Source organism: Aulonocara stuartgranti, assembly GCF_965226115.1.
Source record: "Aulonocara stuartgranti genome assembly, chromosome: 2".
NCBI classification, from domain to species: domain Eukaryota; kingdom Metazoa; phylum Chordata; class Actinopteri; order Cichliformes; family Cichlidae; genus Aulonocara; species Aulonocara stuartgranti.
In genome coordinates this window covers 4,809,979-4,836,948 of record NC_138940.1, presented here as the reverse complement: position 1 = coordinate 4,836,948, position 26,970 = coordinate 4,809,979, and the positions used below count along the sequence as shown (strand labels likewise).

At 38.5% G+C, this 26,970-nt stretch overlaps 1 protein-coding gene across 5 annotated transcripts in view; it reads left to right on the top strand.

The window, feature by feature from the left end:
• Positions 1–498: 498 nt before the first annotated feature.
• lingo2 (leucine rich repeat and Ig domain containing 2) overlaps positions 499–26,970 on the top strand; it is a 212,663-nt gene continuing 186,191 nt past the window's right edge. For 2 of the 5 annotated variants that reach the window (XM_082550424.1, XM_082550429.1), the window contains exon 1: positions 499–1,130. The gene's annotated coding sequence lies outside the window, so the exon portion shown is untranslated. Of the gene's footprint in view, positions 1,131–11,340; positions 11,484–12,629; positions 12,690–26,970 lie in introns of those variants that run through there. The other 3 variants (XM_082550425.1, XM_082550426.1, XM_082550428.1) reach the window with 3 other exon arrangements.

Below are 26,970 nucleotides of genomic sequence, written 5' to 3'. Positions count from 1 at the left end.
TGGCCAGCATCAACTACCGAACATCAGAGAAAAAAAAGTTATGACCAAAAAAAAAAGTTAAAAAAAATGTCAGCTCCAGGGATATTTAGTAATCAGGTTACAAGGATGAAGAAAGGAGATTAGATTGCCTCTTGGTTCAGTGCTCTTTTCCATGCTGCTGCTCCTTCTCTTCATATCTATTTAATTTTACATATTTATCAGGCATTATTTGTTACTCTGAGGACTATGGGCGGTGAACCTTTCTGTCTGACATGGCTGGAAATGGCACAGCGGTAATTGTCAAAAGCCAAAGCTAGAGAAGTGCATATCGCAGTGTGTATGTGTGTGTGTAAAGGAAAGGAGAGTAGGAGAGAGAAAACGAAAGGGTGGGGAGGTGCAGTGAGAAACAGGGAGGGTGTATGTGTGAGGGAGGGGTAAGGCGAGAGAGAGAGAGAGAGAGAGAGAGACAGCAGGAGAACGAGCGGCTCGCCTCATTCCGCTGCTTTCTCAGCATCTATTCTGTGAGAGTCTATTCTGGAGAGGAGAGCGCTACCAAACAGGCGAATAGGAGAAGGAAAAGAGGACAAAATCCACTGATCAGGGAGCATATCGAGGAAAAGAACACATAATCTAGTCTCACTGGCATGTGTTATCACCATCTATAGCTTTGGTGGAGGTCTGTGAAAGTTTCCATCCTGGGGGGACACCCTCCCCTTGTTGTGGGGACGAACAGCGGATGCTGAATTTCATTCCTGAAGGCAGGGGGAGAGCTGTGAGGACCGGCTGGATTCACTTGCATTGGAGCTGGTAGTGCGCACCAGAAGAGATCCTACAGTCTCTCGTTCTCCCTTGTCTCTCATAAACGCATTTTCCAGTAGAATACCTAACATTGTTTAGCTCTGCCAAGGTGGAATATCAGGGAGAACCAGCCCAAAAGAAATTAATCTAAACCAAGGAACTAAAGGGTAATGGATTATGCACAAATTCACTGAAGGACATCCTGCTCACAAAAAGTAAGTTCAAATCAGAAAAGGCTTTTAATTGGTTTCTGATTTTAAAAGACTTGTGGGATTTTTGCCCTTGTTGTGGAGCAGAACCAATCGTATCTCATGACAGCTTGCGGACTATAGGATTCTGGATAGTATTTCAAGGTAAGAAAACATCCGTGGCTTCTTTTATATTAAAAGCACCCTTCAGGTTTTCTGTGAAAGGGGCAGATTAGGCAGGCGAAAAGCTCAGCATGAAATATGCAGTGACGTGGGAAAGAGAAAGCACTATGAAAAAGACGGATCTTGTCTTTCATTGTATTTAATCAGTTTTACAGAAAGTGCAAAGTTAGAAAAAATGTACAACTACACAATGAGAAGCCCCGTGGCTTTCAGAGAACAAGATTGCTTTTTGTGACGGCTGTGAAAGACTACTCCCCTCTGCAGAGAAGAATGTGTCTATGTGTATCTGCATACTTGTGCATGTGTGTTTGCTGAGAGGGAAGATGCCTGCCTGCAAAGCAATTCATGCTTTGCTTCCTTGCTATATATTGGTTATCACCAGGGGTGGCTGCAAGTGGAAGGGGCATAATTGCAGTGGTTGTTTGTTCGCATCTTTGCAACACCTAGTATCAGTGAGAAGGGAATTACTTTTGTACAGTAGCCGTATTTTATTCATAAACGTGAGGGCCTCAGCATTTTAAAGGCTGCCTTATTCCTTTTATCTGGCCACAGATAAGTGATTCTGTCTGGTATTACACCAGCTCAGATGCTCTACATCACACTTTCACCTTCAGCTTCTATGTATTTCTGAATCTGTTCTAGCAATGCACTTTTGTGTCTCTTTGCTTTTTCCCCAAATGTGAAAGTGATGATAAAGTGTTTTTCTGTTGATGCTCTAACTTTCTTTTTTTTTCCAGATGAAACTTTAGACTCTTTCATTAGGCGGTGTAGGGTCTGACAGAGAGATGATCGTATATGTTTTTTCTTTATTGGAAAGAGTGAATCTGCTGCCCTCTTGATCAATACCAGCCAAGTGCATGGCTATCTCCTTTTGTAAGGCAACGGTTGAAATATTTATTGCTTGAGCATCCTGTCGGTTCCCTGAAATATTTAAAATAATTGAATAATGAATAGCCTGTCTAAGCTGTCAAAGCCCAGTTTTTGGCCTGGGCAGATGATTATAATGCCATCTCCTCATGTAACATGCCAAACAGTGACCATTAAATGCCTTTGCCTCTGGATATAAGAAGTGTTTCTCCTCTTTCAAAACATCCACTGGGGGGGAGTGGAGCCTGATGGGAAGTTGATGACAGCTCCTGTGTATCTGGCATTGACTGCCAATATTGGCTAAAACCTCCAATTGTTCCAGTGAATGTATAGTGTGTTTATTTAGTATAGTGTGTTCTTTGCAAGCTCCTTTGACTACGATGACCTGGATGACTGAGAACCTTCACAGACGTATAGTGTGTTTGTAAGAAACTGCTCTATTGAGTGTTCTATTGAACTCGTATTTAGCGTTCATTATGCATGATGTGTGTTTGTTTACTCTTTAAAGATATGCGACCCTGTTATCTGTTCTCCCTGCTCTATTCATTTAATCCAGTGATCTATATCTGCACTATTTGTTTGTTCAATATGCAACGTCGTGTGTACATATGTGTGTAAGAGAAGGCGTATAAATGAAACGAGTTTTTGTGTGTATCTGGTATCTGTGTGGGTGTGTATTTGTCCAGAGCTCTGAGCTTCATCCCTTTTGATGTTTTATTGAGTGTTAACCATAGTAGGGCTGACGCATTCCCTCTGATATGGAGTAGCATGGTTAAAGGAACACACAGACACTGACTTTGCTCACCTTTGTATTTTCTTTAACTCTGAATTAGCAATGCTATGTCTGCCTCTTTTGGCCCTTTAGAATTGGGAAATGATTTGGTCCAGGTTGGTTCTGTATGCAGGAAGTGTGAAGGTCTGAGCATGCATGTCTGGATGTAAGCTAGTAGGGTGTATGTGCGCTGTGGGTATACAGCCTGTATGGTCAGATGAAAGTGCCTGCTTGTGAATTTAGAGTCCGTTAAGGGGCTAGTATAGAGTCAGTCTTTCCTCTATTGCTGATTCTAGCAAATGAGTCAAAGACAAGGCCCTCCATTTGCAGTGATAATCTGTATCCTCTGAATCACAGGATGGACGCAGCAGAAGGACAGAGCCCTCTTCTACACTGGGATTATCCACTGTTGCTGACAGCACAGAGACAACAAGGAAACAATGTTAATGGCAAAAATGTTGGGGTTTTGATTTATTACTCACAGGAGGACAGCTTATATCAGTATGCATGCACGCGGGTAGGCAGCTGATATCTGACACACCTGCTTCCAAATACAATAAATCATTTGCAATCATGTGCATGTGTCAGTCAGATCACATTATAAAATTGTCAAATCATGCTTAATATCTTAATATATATGTTTTTGACTGCTAGTAGTACAGTAGCTTTTACACTGAATATTTTAATTAATTTTAATAATTAAGGTTCATTAAAATGAATACTGCATGAATATCTATATTATATATTGATAAACCTTTTTAAATTAAAGCATGCCCTGGTCATGTTGCCAATTTTAGGCAGAGTAACCATTCTAGTCACTGTGGTAGTGAAAATGAACCTTTTTAGAATTCAAAAATGCTAAAATGTTGAATTCCAAATTTCCCTTTTGAAAGAAATGTTATTTCATGTGATTTTCAAGAGTTTCAAAGCTTTTTATTATTTTAATATTAGAAAAATATCCTGCATACCAAAATGGCAAAATTCAAAGTGATGGGAAAAAAGGTAAAAAATAATAACTTGCACTGCGACTTGTATAGTATCAATTAGATGTTGTCTGTATTGTTGGTATTGTGAGAGAACAGATGCAAGATTTGTACCCAGAAGCAGCATATTTTTAGCCTGTCCATTAAGGACATGGGAGAAAAATCAATGATCACAGACTGAAACACTGGGTTTCAAATTTAACTTTTTCTTCTATGACCTCTGAATACAGTTGGAAATATGCACTTTGTAAATAACAAAATAAGTTGGTTTTTTTTCCAGATTTGTTTCAACTAATTTATCCATAGATTTATTTATTATCACTAATGTTGGTAGATTTGCCTTGGTCACATTTGTAGCACACATATTGTGCAGGCCCACCCCCTATATTTCATTACAAGCTGATATATGTTTAATGGTTAATTGCAGTCAGAAAAACATTAACATAGTCATGTTAGCCCCACATCTGTAGCATATGCACCACCAGCTCTGAAACCAGCTTTTAGAGAGGTATGGTCAAGACCAAAGCATGACAGGATATGGATGATCTGCTGTGAGCTCCTTTGAATCCCTGATGAAGCGAAACACAATATGCTCAAACAGCTGGGTCATTTATGGAAAATGCCGACTCATCACAGTCCCCTCAAAGGAGGGGAAAATAATTCAGTTTTAATAGTGTTTGCCTCACAGAGAAAAAAATATATATCTTGAATGACTTAGTTCATTACATTGACAGCTTGTTTATTTAAAAAAAGAAGAAAAAGGAAAAGTTAATGGAAGGCATATGGACAAACAGGTTACTGTTTAAACTTTACTTAATATTCTAATTAAAAGTAGCAAAATAATACTAATGTTGTCAATGCTCAAGTGTGCTGAGCAAATGCTTGACAATAAGAGGAGACTATGTTTCATTTGTTGCATTTCTTAAACAAAACAAAAAATCTTTAACATATACTTAAAAATACAGTAAGTGTATAGCTGCAGTTTGGTGATAAATGCTTGGCATTTGTTTTCTTTTGAGTTTATGTGCTAAGTGACTGCTGGTGGCAGTGTAGCCCTTTAGGGATAGTGTAACAGTGAAGGGGCTGAAGGCAGTCTGTTCCAAGAGAACTGATCTCCGAACAGCCTCTACTGACAGTGACCTTGCTGTATGTGTCAGTTTGAAGAATGACCTTCCTGGACAATCTGCCGTGGGCAATGTATGTCGTATTACCTTTGGAAAGTCCCTTTTTGTGTGTTGTTGACAAGGAGCATTAGCAAGGGTCAAGGGTGATGTAGCTGGCTAAGAATTGGGGGCAGAGCATGTCGCACCGATGTGGCATTTAAGATAAAATAAAGGGGAAAAATGTTTTGGGCTAGTTCCATGACCAAAGTGATGAAATTGGTGTCTTTTTGTTACATAACGTCTTTGGGCATAATGTTTTACACTGACCCCATTTTGTAATAAAAGGAGTTGTGTCTCAGTATGTGTCACTAAGACACATGTAATTCATCTAGTAGCTATCTACCCAATAAGTGATTTATGGTGCAAACATACAAACACACCAACCAAAGCACTTAAGCGCCATTACTGACCAGTGTTGTTTTTTTTAAGCTAATTAAGAATCATTAAATATTCACACAGTAGAACAACTTGCCTATATCCTAATGGCACACGAAGATGGATACTAGTTCTCTTTTTAGCAAGGTCACCGTTGGAACTATCCATTTTGTATTTTGCCTCCATCAGCCAATTTAGGATGTCCTTACAGTGACTTTGCCCCCCTTCATCCTTTCTTTGCACCCTCAGTTTTCAGGTCTGAAATAGGGTATTTAGAGTATTGACCACTTTGCTTTTTAGATGGCAACAAAAATGCTTCGTCCCTCCTACCAAAGTGAATGCATATTCTTTCCTTTCATGTTTATAGCCCCATTGAAAGATATATTCACATAACAGATTATTAGTTTATTATAAAGATAAGAAACAAGATTTATTCTGCAAGTGCAAATTGTGTAAAATATATTCAGTAAAAGTCTTATTGTAAAAATAACAAAAACAGAAACCTGCATTTGACAAAACCAAAAATCACTTATGCATTTAAAAGTGGCAGTAAATGATAATAGGGAGCTGTTTAAATTGTATTTTTAAACTGTGAGCTGCCAGGCTTTTGCCCAGAAAGGTTAGGTCATTACGTGCATAACAATATGCCCACTAATGCTTCACAGTTTGATCGGGATATGTCAGAGTGGAGTCTTTTCATTGTAACAATAGTGAAAATGTCAGGACATGGATGCTTTTATGCCTCTGAGGAGACTGTGGACTCTTCAACAGTACTTGTGTTTCTTACACTGGACAAGCTCCCATAACCTCGTTTTTACCAGAGTATGAAAGGCTCTCAGCAGGACAGTCGACCAGTGCTTGTTAGGGCAGGTCCTGGATCCTTGTCTCCTTTGGGCTTACAGCTGATATAGAACAAAGTACAGCTCTGATATTTGTTAGTTTCTAATGCTTTAAGGAGTCTGTGGAGAGGAGGATCCCCTATACACCTTAACACACCTTAAAATCTGGCTAAGAGCTTTTTTTGTGCTCTAGGCTTACAAAAGATTTTGCTGAGTCTTGTGAATGACTTGTGGTTTCTCGTTGGAAGTAAAATGTTACACTTAGCGAGTGCAGTTTAAAGCTGAAACAAAGAATAAAAAAAAACAAAAAACAAATGTAATATGAATCCACAAAAGAGTTATTGGCACAAATATAGTTGTTAATAGTTTCTATAATTCTTGGTCATGTGTTTTATTGGGTTTCAGAGACTAATGTCCATACAGACCATTTAATTGCTACAAAAAACACAAAAAGCCCCAAAATGATGAGATCGATTCATGTAAGGCACAAAGGTCTCATATTACACCTGCCCTGTTCTATTAAGATAGTGACAGTTGGCTGCTGTCCAATAAGCACAACGACCCAATTTCATAATAACCCTGCTCCTGAACTCCCAGAGACTGCAGTTACCTCCTGCTCCATTTCAGACTGTTACGTAAAGTGCCAATAAATCAGGATGGTCCTGTGATTCATTGTTCCCCGTTTAATTTATTCCATTCTTTTTCTCATTTTTGTAAAAACTCAGACAGCTTTAGTTAGTTGAGAGTTGTGAGAACCTTTGTCATGCTGTGACTCTTAGGGATGGAAAACACAGTAAATAGATATGAATTACTCCTGTCCCAGCTTCTCTCCCTCTTTCTTATTTCTCTGGTTCTATTCTTTTTCCCAGCTAACTCTGTGTGTTACCAGAGGTTTGACTGTCCAGTGGAAGCTCTGGAGTGTTTGAGTGAGCTGGATAGAGTTACTGAAGGCTGTACATAATCGCCTCCCTGCTGAGTGTCCTTTCATGTACAGAGGGTTGCTGTCTGGTAAATCAGTTACTTGTCTCGTGCAAATGTAGTAGACTCATATATATGAGTATTGATTTCAGGTTAAATGCTATATAACTTGACTAAGATGGCCACTGTTTCAACATGTACAGGGTGGGCCATTTATATGGATACACCGTAATAACATGGGAATGGTTGGTGATATTAAAGTCCTGTTTGTGGCACATTAGTATATGTGAGGGGGCAAACTCCTCAAGATGGGTGGTGACCATGGTGGCCATTTAGAAGTCGGCCATCTTGGATACAACTTTTGTTTTTTCAATAGGAAGAGGGCCATGTGACACATCAAACTTATTGGTAATGTCACAAGAAAAACAATGGTGTGCTTGGTTTCAACGTAACTTTATTCTTTCATGAGTTATTTATAAGTTTCTCTTTGTTCACAGCCATTGACATGTCGAAGAGGTTAACACGTGAGGAGCGGATCGAAATTGTGTTGATATCTGGTGAATGCAGTAACCGGGTCATTGCAGCAGATTTCAATGCAAGACACTCTACGAGACCACCCATCTCCCATGCTACAGTTAGCAAACTGCTTGCTAAGTTTTGTGAAACTGGTTCAGTGTTGGATTTGCCAAAATGTGGATGCAAGAAAACTGTCACTAATGAAGAAACATCAGTGGCTGTCCTAGCTTCATTCAGCAAGAGCCCACAGCGTAGCACTCGCCGCATGTCACTGGAGAGTGGCATTAGTCGAACATCCCTTCGGCGGATATTAGCTACTCACAAATGGCACCCTTACAAACTCCAGCTACTGCAGCATCTCAACGAGGATGACCCAGATCAGCGCACAGAATTTGCAGAATGGGCAAAACAAAAATTGGAACAGGACCCTCAGTTCATGCAGAAGATTTTGTTCAGTGATGAGGCAAACTTTTATGTGAATGGTGAAACAAACAAAACCACCACTATTGGTCCGACACTAACCCACATTGGATGGATCCCTCCAAGACTGTTGGAACAACAAAAGTGATGGTTTGGTGTGGTATATGGGGTACAACGATAGTGGGTCTATTCTTCATCAATGGAAACCTCAAGGCCACTGGATATTTGAAATTGTTACATGATGATGTGTTTCCCTCTTTGTGCACTGAAGCTGGCACGTTCCCTGAGTTTTTCCAGCAAGATGGTGCACCACCACATTATGGGTGCCAGGTCCGAGCATTCCTAGATGAACAGTTTCCTGGAAAGTGGATTGGTCGTCGTGGGCCAGTTGAAAGGCCCCCAAGGTCTCCCGATCTGACCCCCTTAGACTTTTATCTTTGGGGTCATCTGAAGGCAATTGTCTATGGTGTGAAGATACGAGATGTGCAGCACCTGAAACTACGGATACTGGATCCCTGTGCTGGCATTTCTCCTGTGGTGTTGCTATCAGTGAGTGAAGAGTGGGAGAAGAGGGTTGCATTGACAATCCAACACAATGGGCAGCACATTGAACACATTTTATAAGTGGTCAGAAACGTGTAAATAACTCATGAAAGAATAAAGTTACATTGAAACCAAGCACACCATTGTTTTTCTTGTGACATTACCAATAAGTTTGATGTGTCACATGACCCTCTTCCTATTAAAAAAACAAAAGTTGTACCCAAGATGGCAGACTTCTAAATGGTCACCACCCCCTCACATATACTAATGTGCCACAAACAGGACTTTAATATCACCAACCATTCCCATGTTATTACGGTGTATCCATATAAATGGCCCACCCTGTATATATAGACCCATATCTGTTCATTTATTGTACAATTTTAGATCTAGAGATTTAGAATTTTAGATATTTTTGAGAAACTACATCCTGCGAAATATCAAGCTGCTATGAAATGAGAGCAAATGAGAATCTTTGTTTTTACTTAAATTTGTTATCTGTCGGGGCGGTCTGCCTCTCCCCACCGCAGGGAAAAGGGTAACACCACCTGGGTCTGGGTGCAGTTCCCCCCTCCAGGGGCAAGGGTACCTAGACCCGGTTCGTAGAGTACGCTTGGGGAGTGTGATCGTGTGTACAGCGTCTCTTTATGTCTGTCTCCACGTTGGTTGAGTGTGGAGTGAGTGCATATGAGAGCATGAGGGTGGGAATGGATGTTTGTGTCTGTGTGTGCCTGTATGTCTGTGTCTATATGTCAGGTTGGGTATCAGACGCCACCTCTCTGGGGACATCTCAGGCCCTCCAAGGTTTGGAGGCCTATCTCCGCCCACCACCACTTCCCCTGCCAGTGGCGGACTCCCTCAGATATCGGTGCGTTGGTGGTTCTTTGTGTCTGGGGATGGGCGTCCGGGTACACACCGGCTCACTCCTTGGCGGCCGCTTATCGGGGCCTGGAGCCTGGGGCTCGTTCGGGCCACTTCGGAGGTGGGGTGCCCCCGGCCTCTCGGCCTGGGGCTCGGTCACTCAGGTACAGCTGGCTGCCGGCGGAGCTCACGGGCGCGTCACTGCAACTCCCCCTGGCTTCTGCTCCGCGGCTGCTGAGTGAGCCCTCATCTGGGACTCTCCTCAGCTCTTACTGGGACAGTGGCGCGGCTGCCCCTCTGTTGGTCTTCCTTGGTCTCTTGTGTTCTGGGGGCCTCTGGATGTCTGGAGTTTTGATCTCCTCCATACCTGCTTCATACCCTGGAGGACGGGGCTGTGGCTCCCCACACTCCCTAGCAGATCGTTACATGGAGAAACCTTTGGAATGCAAGCATGCTGGTCCACACAGGTATGCTCACAGGTGTACACACGGGTATTCACAGACGCGGACTACAGCTTTCTTGGCTGCTGCCTCAAAGCACATTGTGCGCTGTCTATCTTGCGTGCTGCACAATATTGTTTATTATTTAGTATCTACTGATATCTACTGCTAGCTAGTTTATTGTGATGGTGCCGTTTTTTTTTTTATTATGTTGCTCTTTGTTGTTTGCTTTCTCTTCTGTTTTTTTTTCTCCATACAGGTGACCCAGGTGTTTTGTTTTTTTTGTTTGTTTTTCTTTCTTTCTTCCCCCCCTTCTCACCGTCTCTTCTCCCCTTTGGTTTTCTTTCTCTCCCTCTCTTTCTTTCATTCTTTCTCCCTGTCCTATCCCCCAGTCATGTCTGTCCCGTTTGTAGCAACTGAAAATAAAATAAATTCATAATTATAATAAAGGTCAATCAAATGGACCAATATAGCAAGGCCATGATGATCCACTTGGTAAAATAAATCCGCTTGGCATCTTTCTTGGCCTTAAGACAACAATTCTGATGGCTAAAGATCCAAACGGGACACAAAAAGAAAAAAAGAAAAAAAATGTTATCTGTTTTTAGAGTGACTTTATCTGTGAAAACATTGCTTGCCCACTAATGGCTTTATTTACACAATGATTCATCATATTGAAGATGTCCCTCCGCTCTCATATTTGAATGCATGTTGTCATTAGGAACTAATTTTTTTGTGTCATTCTCAAGATTTGTATGTGTTCTGAAAACATAAGTATAATGGCTTAATAAATAAGAATGTGCCAGTCTGACTTTTTGGTCTATGATCATGTTTACTGTCTTTGGATATCATCTGATATAAATTAGTTATCTTACATTAATAACCTGCAAAGAAGCGAATGATTGTATTTCTGTATATTTCAAAATCAGAAGTAAACAGTGTTTGGCATGTATTAATCAATCCAAAAGCATGGCACTACAAAAATTAAATACAAAAAAAAAAGCACCCCAGTCATGGAGGAAGAGGTCTTGAGAGAAATTTTGTTGTTCATGAACCCATCGATTCCATCTAAAGAGCTTGATCGGTGTCTGAATGCTTTAATGAATAAGAAATGCATGTGAATCATATGTACTTTTCAGTAAAACCTGTGGGAATTTTTGATATATTTGACAGCCATCATTCCCCAAACCGAAAATGGAATTTTTATAGAGCAGCGTTCTATCCCGTCAGTCAATTCCATAACTTGTGGAATCAACTGAATGCTGGTGGCTCTAATTTACTAGTTGCCATGTTACATCTAGCATGCATATACCTTTAAGGGATTGTACTAAAAATATATGTACACATTTGCAGTACCGTACTCTACTCTGTGTAAACTAATGCTGTGACGTTTGCAAGTATTTCAGATGCAGCAAATGTGGCCCTGCCAGTGTGTTTCCCTCCCTCTCTGCACAGATTATTTTTGGTCTTCCGCTTGTCTCATCAGATGTGTGACTTGAAATGTTCTTCCTTTATCGACTATGGCCAGCGAGGCATTTAGAGTGTGCTGTAAGCGTGATTGGCTTGAAACTAACTTGGACTGCAACAAAGCACTACAGTTTATTGAGACCCATGAGAGCCACAGGAGTGACCAATCTGGTAAGTGAGTGGGTGAACGAGACACTCAGGGTACCTCTCCAGGCTTCCTGTCGGTCATGACTGCTGAGCTGGGAGTGGGACTGAAAGTTGAGATGTGCAAGGGGACAGAAGGAATGAGTGAGTGGGTGACTGGAAGAGCGAGAGAGTCAACTAGGCTACCTCTGGGTATGACTGAATAAGCGATTTGTATCTCAGTCACACAACGTATTGGTCTTTCTTAGCTTACTTCTTCTTACTGGTGGTGAACAAGCTTCTTGAACAAATCAGAACAAATTTTCAGGTAAACAGAATCAAAACTACTTCCTTCCAAAAAGAAAGCTTTCCCATCACTGGTAGAAAGGTAGTATAAACAGGTACATGTGCTATATTCCATGTCCAAACATTCAGGGTGTTGAAAATACAAGACAAATAAATAAAAAATGATGAATGTGTGCAACACAGTAAATGCACATGTCCTGAAAAACACTTCACACACAGGGATTTCAGCTTTCCTGACATGTTAGATATTGCAGGGATTTTTCTTTGATAAGCTGGGAATTAAAGCTCCAAATTTAAATATTGACCTTTACTTCCAAGTTCACAAGAGCCACTGCTATTGTCAACACGTGTAATTCCCAGCCTTGGATGTTAGCATGCTTTCTGTGAATTACAAATCAATGAACATAAATTAGTGTAAAATCCTCCAGCACTTAGGGCTTTGCTTGCAATGAAAGACTGAATAGGAGGGGAAAAAGGGGCACCTCAGGGGATGTTTGGCTGTCCAACTCTGGGTCTGCTGGTCACAGCCAGGCGCTTATCCATACATATACACAGAGTCAGGGGGCTTATAGCACTGGCTCTGAAAAGAAGTGTGTCTTTTGCTGTGTGTGAATGTGGGAGTTAGCTTTCTTTAGCTTCAGGCTGTTTCAGGAATAGTTTACGGCCTACATACTGAGAAGCTTAGATATTGTTGCATGATAAATGATGTTGAATTAAAAATCCCAATATTTCTGTGTATGTTTATCTAACACTTACACTGACTGTTCAAAATACTGACTTTTTGTTAAAAACAAAAAACAGTAAGGTGTAGTTGTAGGGTTCTAATAGCATTCTATCAAGACGTATAACAACGTACATAAGCTCAGTTCAGTATAAACCTGGTAGCACTGGCACATTATTACTGCCATTGAGTGGATAATGTTGTCTTCAATGCTGTGCTTTTAATGGGTGAGTTTTAAAGGCTTGTTTGTAGCCACATTGTTGTGAGGCTACCTGTCAGTTTTGACTCATTTAAAGTGAGGGTTTTAGAGTTAATCTGCTTGAAATGCCCAGTCTGATCTGCAGGAGACTGGGAAACTATGTAACATGTGTTATGATCAGAAGTGATTGTAACAGGTTTTATTGTCATCTTGGAACTAAATTCACCATGTGCAGGAAGGAACGGAGCTGCCACAGATGATGAGCTGTGTCCTCAGTGCTGTCAAAAAGACAGAAGGGCTGTGTTACTGTGTGGATTTTTTATTGTTGAATTGGCACTACTGGTTTAATTATCATGGTAGTATTGAAGTCATTGTCAATATGCTGCTCTTCTTTTATTGGACATTTCACACGATTCCTTTTATACTTTACAGAAAATTGCACAGTCATTGTGCAGAATTTGAGAGCTTTATTTGCTTCAGTAAAATTATGGCCAATTAGGCATGCTTGAATATTTTTTAAAAAGTTGAAAGGATACTAAGGATTTTTTTTCTTGTTCAAGCATATTGAACAAGAATTGTAAAATTATAAATATCATATTAACTGTGAAAATTAGCTAGAAAGCATTAAGCTAGACTGCTTAACCAGTATGGCTTTAAAAGAACAGCTTTTAGTAATGATGTGACCAACACTTATTGTACCAGTATAACACTGTGTGACTTTTCTATCTTTAATACCTCAGAGCTGAGAGTGTTACAGGTACAGTAAGCAACTCAGTTTGGCCTTCTTGGATTTCCAGCACAAATATATCCAACTCTTGTTTTAGTAATATACCTTATAATCCCCAACAATGTTTTATATTAGTAGCACACATAAAAGTGAGGTTGTATTGACTTTAAGATAACTACACTAAACTAATCTTCTAAAAATTTCACTCAAGCCTAATTCATGCAAACACAAACACGCACAGAGAAATTTAAATAATTTAAATGCTATCAGCATTCTAAGATGCATTATTTCAAGAGCACTCAACGGAAAGTAATTGAATTATCGTACATGGTTGCGTCAGGAAGCTTGTTCAACTTGTTTGTGTTGCTTACAAGAGAAAGTGCTTAGCTTCTTTCAGCTAATTAGCAACTGAATGACCTTAGACACTAAAAATGCTAAAACAAATTTACTACATTTATTGTTTCATGTTTTGCAATTTAGATAGGTACAAAGTGAAAGCAGAACTACATAAATGTTCCACATGAGCTAAACAGCTAGATTGCACAGTTTGATTGCACAATTACTTTTTTTGCTCTACAGGAAGAAAAAGAAGGAGGCTTAACCGCTTACTGGAAGGACATACGATCGGCTTGTTGGGTTGTTGAAAGCACTTTCTGTGCTCGTAGTAATGATGACATGGCACCCTGTGTACAGTAGGATTGAGGAGTACATTAACTTGACAATTACTTTTCCTTTAGGAGATGAAAGCCCTCTATCATGGTTTTGTGGGCCTTTAGTCTTCAGGGTTGCCCATATACTCAGCGGCACTGGTTTCCTCTCTTCCGGTGTGACACCCATCTCATCCCATTACCGTTTGTGACTTGCTACTGTCGGGAGAAAAAAGAACATAAATAATGTATTCCTCGGGTGTATCCACCCCCAGATCAATGGCAATTCAGAGACCATCTACAAAGACGGTTGGCTCAAGGCCATATTTGATCACTTCCACTGTGCACGATCACTGCTCCCTTTTTTGTCAGCCCGCTGAGACTCAATTATTTCCAAGTGTTTGTAAGCTATTGTTGAAAGAACATGAAGTGAATATTTAAAGTTGGTGAGGGGAAGAGAAATCTTTGATGAGACATGAAAACAGCAGATGGGAGGGTAATAGTGAACTGTTTAACGGAGAGAGTGGAGGAGAAAAAGAAAGAGGAGAATGGAAAATGATGCGATACTGTATCGTATTCCTCATTGGGATTCTGGGAAGAGAGTTGTATGCATGACAGCAGGCTAGCCTCTGCTGTGTTCATGCAATATAACAGACAAAAAGAAGAAATTACAGAGCACTTGATCACTGAAGGAAGCTGAGCAGGTCATTGCATTCAATCAGTAGTAAATGGAGTGCAACTTGTATGATTGCTCCTACTTTGAAAGGACATAAACAGTTTTTGGCATGGTTCAGTATTATTTCTAAGCTGAACCAGAGGGTATGCCACTAGTTTCAGGAAAGAAAGAAATAGATTTCCAAATAATCCCCAAGGTGTTTGTGGTTATAAATTAATATCTTGAAGAAGATGATGCAGATTTGTGTTACAAGGAACAACAGACAGAAAAGTTTTCCTGCCATGAGTGCGCAGATTTATTTTTCCTATCATATCCCTTGCTGGGCTTTTTCCTTCATAACCCAGATGGCTGGGCCCATAGCCCGAGATTTTCAGCACAAGAAGAATGTATTTATTTTTTCTTTAATTTCAAACTGTGTGAAATCTTCAGCAAGAATTGATGGTACGGATTGGCTGCTACTCTGACTGTGCCACGGATAATGAGTGTTTGTGTGAAGGGCAAGTCACACACCAAAATTAGATCAAAGGTCTGCACTCCATAGGCATCAAACGGTGGGTAGAAGTTATGCTCCAGTACGGGTAGTGCCATTCCTATTCAGTTACTCTGATGTCATACCACTGGTAATGACTGGATATGCTTAAAGAAACGGCTTTTGATGTTTGGTTCCCGAGTGAACATATCTTGGTTTTATCAGTCTAATTTACATTCCAGACAGTATTTGAAGGAGTTGAACTGTGTAGGTAATCATCCAACTCTTGCAGTGCAAGCACTGATCAGTCTTTGTCCAGTGCCATTAGACAAAGACTTCACAGTGTTGTTTTAGCTTCCAATACCTCCACCTGCCACGCATTGTGCCAAGCATGTCCTGAGCCAAATATCTGGGTTTCTGCGTGTGTCTGGTTTTATTAGACATGGAGTGATTTTTGTGTGGAAAATAATGCTAATACACTAGCATCATGGACAGAACACACTGAGAGTTTTGAGTTCTTTGTTCATTGATGTGGTGCCGTTGAGCAAAGACCTTATGATGGCGTCACACATTCAATGCACTCACATGGGCCAGCTTATATGGCCCACACTCACCACCTATTGTATAAGGAGTCACCAACTATTAATCCTCTTTATGTGTCAAATGTGGAGTGATTCTAATTACAAGGTGATGAAGTGATTAGCCTTTTGGCTAAGCCAGTAAAACAAACTGGCTTTACTGGGAGTTTTGCTGATGTATGAGTGTTTTGTAGGTTGCTCATTGGGTCTACACCTTCAATACTTTTGTATTTTGTTCAATGCATCTGCATGAGTTTACGTCCGTTCTAATAGTTTTTACTTTTGTGACAGCAACTTGCATTAAATCCTTCCTTCTCATTAGCACTAGGCATTATTGTTGAAGCTACATAGTAAAGATGATGGAAATACATATCTTTCTCTGTATTAAATTTGAGATCTGCTCCTACACAACCCTTACTGTTCATTTGAATAATCATTTGTTTGTTTTTTATACCAGCAAGATCTAGAGTACACTGTAGCAAATTGCTAAAGAACAAGATTTTTGTGCAGTAAGGTACCACTTTGAGTGCATTATTATCCTGTTAATTCTGATGCCTTTGAGGAAAAAAAATAATATCAACATACTGCTGCTCTCTGGGTTTTTCAACTGAATAAAAGTTTCTGTTGCTCATTTAAACTTTATCTCTGATCTGGTGTGTTATTTCTTTATTTTAAAGGGTTGCAAAGAATAAATGGCTCTGAACTAAAGTGTGGGGTGCTTCTGTGGATAGGATTTAGGGAAAACATGTTCAATTCAGTAGCTATGGAGGGGTTATTTCACTAATATAATAGTTATTTGTTAATTTGGACTTTTTTGTGTGTCAATTAGTTTATTTATTAAATCCAAACTCTTTTAGGTTTTACACAATTTATTTAGCATTACTGTTACACATTGTCTAATTATATCTTTTGACATATATGTCTGTAATATCAACAATAAAAACTGATGGAGATGTTAGTAGTGTGTGCACACTGTATACTGTGTAACTAAGACTGGGATCATGTTGTCTCAAAAAAGAACAAGATGAAATTCTGCACACAGTGTTGCTGAGAGTTTGAGTATGTGAGCTCTAGGCTGAGCACTGAGTGTATACCCTTGGGTTTCAAGACACTGCTCTAAAGATCCTTTGTGAGTTGTATTAGAGACTGTCTGACCCTCTAAAGCAAGAACTCTGATCTCTCAGCTGCTGTGGGAGGTGGTGACATTTGGGTAGTCCCAACCTTATCAACCGTGTTTTTAAATTTAGAAAAAAAAATCAATTATAATAAAAATGAGAAAAGTATATAACTTGCCCTGCTCACCATCAGCAAGGCTTAAAGAATAATTTATGAAGTTATATGTTCACTCAACTTTTACATACCAGAGTCAGTAAATTGCCATCCTTGTTTTATGTCTAACTTTGCTCTAAGGTAACATCTTAGGACATTGCATGTGTTACAGTAACTTTATCTTTTTTATATACAGGCTGTGCTTTTCCATGATCTAATATTCCCATGCTGATTTTCTAGATTTAAATATAATTAATTCTACCTATAATTAGACAAGTACTTCATTTCATATATATTGTCATTCAATCAGGAAAGTGTTATACTAGACTCCAATATTCTCAACATCCAGTTATCCAATGTATTTCCTCAGATGATCACAGACATAAACAGGAAGAGAGATAATTGCATTTGGGTTAAATAGAGGATTGTTTAAATGTAGACAGTGCCTGTTATTTATTTATTTATTTATTTATTTATTTATTTTCTCCTCTGACTCATCATCTGAGATGAGTTCTTGCGGTTATTTACCAGAAATGAGTCAGCAAATGTAACCATTTCCTTCTTTATAGTAACATGCAGGCATAAGGATGCACTGAGTGCTTCTAGAGTCTATCATCATGATGGAGACGATATCAATATAGTTTCCAAATGGTCCATTCAGATGTTTTAGAAATATATCAAAGGAAGTGTGGGTAGTGTGGATTCCTGTTATTATGCAGTCCTACTAGCTCTGTCTATATCTTGCATGTCAACTGAGAGGAAAAATGTTAACTTGCAATGCAGTTGCAAGTGTTAATACCTTAATATAGATAAATCACAAAGCCATGATTATAGGTTTAATGAAAATTCATATTACAGACTCGAAACACTGTATCGCTTCTGCTTACCAAATTCAAAAAATTAAATAACATTAACATGATTTATGGAAGGTTAAATATGTTTTCTTTCCTTTCAATGTAAGGTCCCTATAAAAATGTCTTTTCTTATTCATAATGTTGATGCAAATCAATTTATTGTAATGCCAGTAGAAAAAATGCGCTATTTGTCTACCAACCTACCAACACTTCAGTAAGAGAATGTGAAAATACTGCCTCACGTTCCTTAAGTATAGGTTCAAATGAAAGTCAAAATCTAGAGGGAGGTGACCAAGAAGGCAATGTGTTGTGACTGAGCAAATTGAGCCACATGAGAGAATACACTACATGACAGTCAGCAGTTTTAATAAGGATGTTCTCACTGACAGTAAGCTTTAATGAGCAAGGTGAACCAAGCCATTTTTAATGAAAAAAACTGAATGTTTTCCTTTATCTCAGCAGGTTTTGCAGGATCTAAGCACAATGGTGCTTTTTTAGGACTCTGTAGGACACTATTAAAAATAATATATTACAGAGAATATTGACGCTTTACAAGCAAAAACTGTGGAAATACTGTTTTACATTTTGTAAAGTCGTCCATAGCAATAGCAATAGTAATAACACACTTCAAGTCACTAAGTAATGTTTGAATTAAGAGCTTATACAATCCTCCAAATATATCAATGCTGCTACTAAGAAGAGCAAATTATCTCTCACTCAAAGCAAATGTGGGTTTATTATAACAAAAGACTGAAACACATGGGCAGCGATGATGGAGGATTAGTTAACTCAAGGATTTTAATTGCTTGTCATTGCTGGCTTTTCTTTGACTGTGATATTTCAGACTTAGATCCTTATCCAATGATCATAGTCCTTACCTTTTATTTCTCTTTGGTAAGCATGCTGGCCTTCAGAATTTGCAGTTATGTTTTCCGCTCAATTTCATTTGAACTACATATGAAAATCTAATTTAATAAGAGATATGTGTACTTTATAATCCAGTAATATTGGATATATGCACCGAACTAAATACTATATGATTATATAATTAACAGATTTTTAGGCTGTGTAGTCGGCTCTATTTTCGTAATGACGTATTATCAGTAACTGGCAGTAAATTACTGGTGCTCCTCCAAGGGTAGATGGTGGGTGTTGACAATAACTATACTGTGATTTTGGTGAACTTTTGATTACATTTAAAGTATATAAGAAATGAGATTTTAACACTGCCATCTCCACGCCTTCTCACTTTTTATATGTTGAGCAAGAGAGTTAACAGTTTAAATAGAATTGAATTTAAATGAAAAATGATATGCCTTTATTCAAGTTTTATTTTTTATTAGGTTTTCTTGTTGCTTGTTTTAAAGTCCCTGCACAAGAGTTCAGTGTGACCTGGTCTTAGCCTTGACTCAAGCTATCGTTTTGAGCCATTACTTGGTGGATTTGCCAGTGTTTTAAGGATCATCCATTGTGAAAGGTTCACTTATGGTTCAAATTCATCTTTTGGACAGATGGCCTCAAATTACCTTCAAGCACTCTTTGATATCATGCAGAATTCACAGATGAATCATTTACTGCAAGCTGCCAGTCCCCGAGGCTGCAAAGCAACCCTGAACCTTTCCTTTTTCACCACTAAGCTTCATAGTTGATATGACATTCATGAAAAGCTGTCTTTGGTCTATGCCCATCATATCTACTGTTACTGTGGCCAAACAAGTTCTATCTTTGATGCATCTGTCCGTAGCACATTATGCCATGAGGCCTCTGGCCAGATTGTTAAACTGTTTGCAGATTCTCGAGTAAATCTATAAAGATTCTTTCCTTTAGATTTATGTACTTGTGTTCTTCTTTTATTTATATTATCAAAAACAGTATAAATATACTGTACTTACTTCCACTCACATCTTTAGGCAGGAATAAATGTTGACAGAATAATAAACCATACTATAGTAGTAGTAGTACTACTACTACTACCACTACTACTACTACTAATAATAATAGTAATAGTAAGAAGAAGAAGATCTGATCTTTGCCTTATTTGCTGTACAGCATATTATTTAATAAAGACCTCTGTGCTAATTATCTGGTTGGAAAAGGCTTTTCCCTGACAAGCTTCCCATGCAGGTCAAATTTGTGCAAACTTTGCTGTTTGTAGAGATATAGAGATATGCATTTTGACAAAAATAATTACAGTAATGTGATGGGCTTTGCATCAAATACTCCAGTCTTGGGTGAATGTTGGACTCCTTTGAATAAGATTTTGTGAATGTTTCCAGATTCTTAGTTATTTCTAGACAACAGCATGGTAGAGCTACACACTTAAGAAGCAACGTGAATGCCAAACATCAGTTAGAGGTTTACATTAAAGAAGACTGGTTGCACCTGTCTCTGCTGAATAGTTTTAACCATAAAGCCTTATGTGGAACGCACAATTCTATTTTTATGGACTTTAAGATACGAATGAATGTGAGTCTAATGATGTCATTTTTATATATTGAAATATGTTGAGAAATAAACAACATCCCCTGGGGGCAGAGTGGGTCATGTGTAGCTCACAAGACCCCTTGATACAGACACACACCAGCTTAAAGACAGCAAACTGTGGCATTGGAGTTGCATAAGTGTTGAATGCAAGAAGATGGAGAACAAAGATGGGAAGTGTCAGATTTTGCAGTGGACTTGTCACGGTTGGCAGAGGTAAACGTGCAAATAGGTTCCTTTAAAGAGTCCTCTTGTGCTGATTAACAACATTCAGCATCATCGTTGTTAATCATCAAAGTTCATAGTCAATATTTTTTCTCCATCAATGTTTCTATTGCCTATAGATTTGATCAAAAATTGGAACAAGCCATTTACATTTATTACAAAATAAAATGTTAATATTAGGGATTTTCTTTGCAACCTATCTTATTTAGAAAAGTGAATCACACTTTATTGCTGCTTAAATATGAGGCATGCATAACAATCCATATAGAAAATACCTTAATGGTTTGCCAAGTGTGGCTAATGTTAGTAGTGCTAGCACCAGCAGCCTTCATGTCCATGTATCTGTACTGAATGTGGTTAGGCATAAGTAGTTGCATGCCATTTTATTCTGTCACAGTTAAAAGAATCAAATTTATTTTCATTTTCTGCATCAAAATACTGACAAATAAGCTGTTATAACAAGATTTTTATTGATCATACTGTTCTCATACAACATTCGGGCACAGAGAGATGGGAAGCTGCCATCAGATAGGTCTGCTGGATGGCAGTAAAGCATATTTGACTCAGCATTTTACTCAAGCTTTAAATTAAATATGAATAATTTGTTTATCCAACTAATATTACTTATTTGAACTGGCGTATAGTAGCTACTTTTAGTCATGTGGTTGATGAATCACATCATTCCACAGATAAAACAAAAAAAAAGAAAAACGAAATGATCTCCACTTGGACATGCCTGTTCTATGATCCATTATAGACCTGTGCATGGGCTTGCAATCCAAGCCACACTGATTGACAGTGTAATGGGGAGGATAAAAGTGGTGCAGTCTACAGCGTGGATACAAACTCTAATTTTATTTTTATTGCACAAAAAGATGAGACTGTGATGGTAAAGTCGAAACTGCATCTGGACAGAAACATCTGCATTATGCTGCTAACACAACTTTGGCTATTTGCAAGCATTTGCACAGACAGCATGATAACTCTAAGCTAGCCAAGAAGCCAGAGTGATGATAAAGCTGAGTGGGATTTGTGTTGTTGTGTCAAACTGTAGAAAGTAATGTTCTCTTGGAAGTAATTAAGTAACGTACTACATTACTTAAGTATTTTGTGTAATATGTGTAATACATTGCTTTTTTTGAGTAACGAACCCAACATTTACAGTAAAGTGAGGAAATATCGCCACAGTGCACAAACATTTGACCACACAGCATGCAGTTAATTCGCACAAATGTGATATCTTTGATATTGCTGCTTAGTCGATGAGAACCAAATGAGAATCAATACCAGAATCGATAATGGAATCATAATTACTAAATTCTTATTAGTTCCTATCCCTACTTGTTCATTACAGTAGAGCTAGTACACTACATCTCATTGGATGTTTACTATGTGGGTACAGTGCAAAGACAGTATCTTTACAACTGTCTTCTCCTCATTTAAAATCTGCTGAAGTTGCATAATTAACAAACTATAATTTGTTGAAATAACTGTTAATTTTGCTTTAACTGATATGTTTGGCTTATTAGCATCTTGGGGATCCTGTCTGTCCTGTCTGTGGTTTTAGGTAGTCACCATGTGATAAAGTAGTGACTGTGCACAAAGCTGCCTGGTGTGCACTCAGTCGTACCAAGAAGCTAATGCATGTCAAGAGTACAGAAACAACAGAACCTATCTAATTAGCTGTGCAACAGAGCAGCAGCTCAGTAAATGCCTTTTATAAGACTGGACAGCAGTTACAGCGAAAAACCTAATGGTTCAATGAGAGTGAGTGATTTTGGATCTTGAGTCTTTGGCAATCAAATCTTTACTATAGAGGGATCTGAGAAGCACAGAGTAGAATATAAGAGTTACCATAACCGACCACATTATGGATCCAGTCTGCCTTCCGGTGGTTTAATATTACACAGTAAGTGAGTTCAGTTGCTAGTCTACCTAAGTCTGTGCTATTCATAGGAAGACTAAGAAAGTTGGAATAAATATCCTCAGTATCCTTTGTCTCTTTGAAAAATTTGCACTTTTGCATTGATTTACATGTTACAGCCCAGTTTCCCCCCAAAACTCATTGTTACTTAATTCAGTTTTTCAAGATCTACTTTTCTTGGAAAGTGGATCTTGTTTTGTTTTTTTGTTTGTTTGTTTTGTTTTTTACATAAAGTTTTAACCTTTTTTTTGTACATCTCTTTTTTTTTCTTTCCTATTATTACATACTAAGGTTTTGAACATCCAATCTCATATAATGTGTTTGTGTATTGTAAATAGCTGATAAAAAGTTAAAATGTCAACCAACACTGTGAAAAAGCCCTGTTTCTGTGACAACAACTTACCCAGCTGTCTAATTACCTCAAGAAGAAGCTCTCAACATCTAATGGAAGGTTTCGCAATCATCATCCTTGTATTCAACTTCTTATTCGCTGGCAACAGATGTGCTAAAGTTAGCAAGTTTTTTGTACATCTCTGATTGCAGTGATGAATGCTGCTCACTGACAATAGTTTTGAGAAGTGCCCTCAAGCCTATTGAGCTCCAAGATCACGGACATTCAGTATCAGTTTTTGTCATTGTACCTTTCACACAAATGTTTTTCTGAAGTCTTTGACTATTTTAATTACAATATGTACTGCATGATGATGAATTCCCTCAATTATTTGCAATTTCATTTTAAGAAATGCTTTACTTAAATTGTTGAACTGTTTGCCCCATTCAGCCGTTGACAGTGGTTAACCCATACCCATCTTTACCTCTGAAAGACTGTGCTCATCTGGACTATTCAATATATATATTCATTAGTTGTGGTTATGAAAGCATATAAAATAATGTTATAATCACACTTAACTGTAAGTAAATATATGTTTTATTTAGATTTTCAAATAGTTGCATTCTGTTTTTATTTAGATTTTAACAGCACACAATTGTTTTCCAGCAGGTGGGTTGTGAATAATCCTATTTGTTGCTGACTTTGCTTACTTGCATTTCAAGGCATATATGAAGAATATGGCATTCTGGTTGTAGAATTACATCTGTTCATAGTTGAAAAGCAGTTTTTCAACAAATTAATTCAACACCTGAAGTTTAACAACAGTTGAATTCTGCTCTATCATCTCAGGCATAGATAATAGATAAGGGTTGCCATCATCAACTTTTATTGATGAGCTGTGATTTTCACAGAAGAATATATAATATTTTATGTGAAACTTTAACTTAAGAACGGTACATATGCATCTGAAGGTAAATAAACATCCATCCACTTCTGGGGTCGGTGGGTGGGGGTGGGTCAGGCTGGGGGCTGGAGCCTATCCCAGCTCCAGGGCGAGAGGCAGGGTGCACCCTGGACAGTTTGCCAGTCTGTTGCAGGGCTAACACACATAGACGCAGACAACCATTCGCACTCACATTCACACCTATGGGAAATTTAGAGTTAACCTAGAGTTAACAATTAACCTATCACCACTAGATGCCTGTGGACTGTGGGAGGAAGCCGGAGTACCCGGAGAGAACCCACGTAAACATGGAGAGAACATGCAAACTCCACACAGAAAGACCCCGGCCTGATGGTGGATTTGAACTCAGAGCCTTCTTGCTGTGAGGCAACAGTACTAACCACCGTGCCACCCTAAATAAAATATATAAATAAACCTATATATTTTATTTATGTTATTTTATTTATAAAATAACATAGACTTCATCTAAGTCCATCAATTCACATGTATGGGCTTTCCATATGGCTTGAAACAACTACATCCACCAAACATACTTTAAAAAGGTTCAGTTTGGCAAAAGATAACAACTGCAGGCACGTGCAGAGGGGGGGGCTAGAGGGGCTTGAGCAACTGCCCCTTTCCTGATGGGTGCCCAAAGTGCCCTTTTGTTGAGGCAACTTTTCAAAAAAAAGTTATTATTATTATTTTTTATGTGTGTGTGCGTGCGGAGTCCTGTCTGTGCCCATCAACAATAATATTTAACTATTAATCACAGTTTTGCTAAATAAAAGGATCTGGCTTGCATCAGTCACATGATCACATTTAACCAATGATCGCCCTTGACGGCAGAACGCGCTGGTTACGAGCTGGGAACGAGCTCACAAAGAGCACGCGCATTTTAGCGGTCCGGAGCTGTAGGAGAAACACACATTAACTCAGAGACACAGACTGATGCGACAAAACCAGTAAGTAGGTGTACAGCGCACACTGTAGTGTGTAGCACACAGGAGTATTAGCTTATTACGTACATGTTGTCTTGTTGCAGCTGACGAACTGAAACAAACGAGCATGCTGTGTGTGCAACAGCGTGACAAACATTACCTGTCCTTTTTTATTTTATTAATGTGTGTGTTTTATTTAGATGGATTTTAAAAAAAAATATTACTCATGATATAACATTGTCCAGACATGGCTGGTAAGGACATGAGGAGGAAACAGCAGGAGCTGTGTGAGGCTACTAAAGGCAGGGCTATAACATTTTTCTGTCATCATTTTATTATAGATTAAGTGCAAGAGTTGTTAGGTGTGGATAATTAGATTATAGTTTATTGCAATAGCAAGTTGTGCCTTGTTCTCAGATAGACAGCAAGTGGAGAGTGATATATGAAATGATGGGATGGAAGGAAGAAGAGAAGCAAAGAGTGATTCACAGGCAGAGCCTAATTTATTTCTCACAGTTTTTTGTGTCCTTATGGTTCCAAGCGCTGTCACCAATCTTTGCATTTTGTTATTATCTCATGACACTTGTTTAATCAGCTACCATCTCTCCTGTGGACTTTTTAATGTCTACAGTCTCAGATCAGCACAGCCCTGCCCTCCAGCACTATCTACAGCAACCCCTCAACAGCAACATTGTACCCATCGGATAAATCATTGGCTACGTTTGCTTTGCCTTGTTGCCCATATTAGATTCTTGATGAATGTGTGTTGTTGTTATTCAGCCTGGCTCAATGTGCCCCTTTTTAACTTTGAGCACCCGTCCCTTTAAACCTCTCTGCACGGCCCTGAACAACTGGTTGATAAGATTGGCGTCTTACCATGAACACTGACCTTCAGTTATCACCATGGTTGTTAGACTGTGGTTCTACTGTACTTTGTTGCCATTTAAGAATAAATATGACTTTTTTAAATACAATGATGTAATATAAATGATATAGTACATAAAGGCAGAAAAATTAAAGGAATCTAAAATGGAATAGTAAGCAAGACAGTCTTGGTGGACACCATTTATTTCAGTAGATTTGCATAACTAGCTTGTGTTTATTCAGTTTTTATTCTGTATGGAATAGCAATACAGCCATCATAGTGATTTTTATTTATTCATAAAAATTGTGCACAGCTCATTGATTTACTGCTCATTGCCTTAGGCCTGTCTCTTTCACACAACAGTTTTCTATTTTCCTGTGTCTGATAATCTGTGATAAGTTGTGAATTTAAAAAAAAAAAAAGAAAAAAAAGTTGTCATTTCTAACATTCAGAATTTCAAATTGCTATAAGTATTTTCTTTCCCTTTTCTATACTGGATACTGGAAAATAATATCATTACTATTTCGATTCAAATTAGTTGATTTTGAGTCAAAGTAACTGTTTGTGACAGATATAGTAAAATGACCTCCACATCTCTGAGATACTCTATTTATTCAAGACTGGGAAAAAATCAGAGTAGTGCTGTGGTATGACTAAAAATTTGTATGTTTACAGTGCAAATCAGAAGACTGTGACATCCATGTGTATGACTTGGTACGCTCTCTCTGGAGGAGCTAAGCAATGCCCACAATAACACTTTGAAACAGAGAGTAGGTGAAAAAGATTATGCGTGCCATTGGTTAAAGCAAAACAAATTAACAACTATTAAAAAATAAAACCTGCACTCACAGCTCATTTTAAGCAGAATTTCTTCTGGTGCATCTTTGGTCCATCTTCATACTTTCCTGTTCACTGTTGTGCTACCTAGCTTGCTAGATGTATCTGGTTTGCTCTTTAGTTGTAATTGACCTGGTTCTTGGGTATCTGTTGCTTGTAGTGTTCCCCTCTCAAGTAAATTTTACCCAGCTTTCTATGTGGAAATTTTTTTTAATAATTTACACTTACTTAGTTTACAGCAAACGTTCAAGTCACTGGTACTGTGATATATGGAAACAAATCTTTTTAAAGGAAACTTAAACCAGCACTTGGTAACATTTAACCATCAAAATCTAACCAGTTATTTCAAGACCAATTAAATTTTTGTGCCAAATTTGAGGAAACAGTGAGCCAAACACATAAAGCCTCTGACCATAGTTGTCTTTGTTTAATACCCACAATTTCTGATTACAGGAACTGTGAAAAATAAGTTATCATCTTTGTCAGATGCTGTCCATAAAGTGGTCCACTTAACAAGATTACAATTATAGATGTTTTAAGGC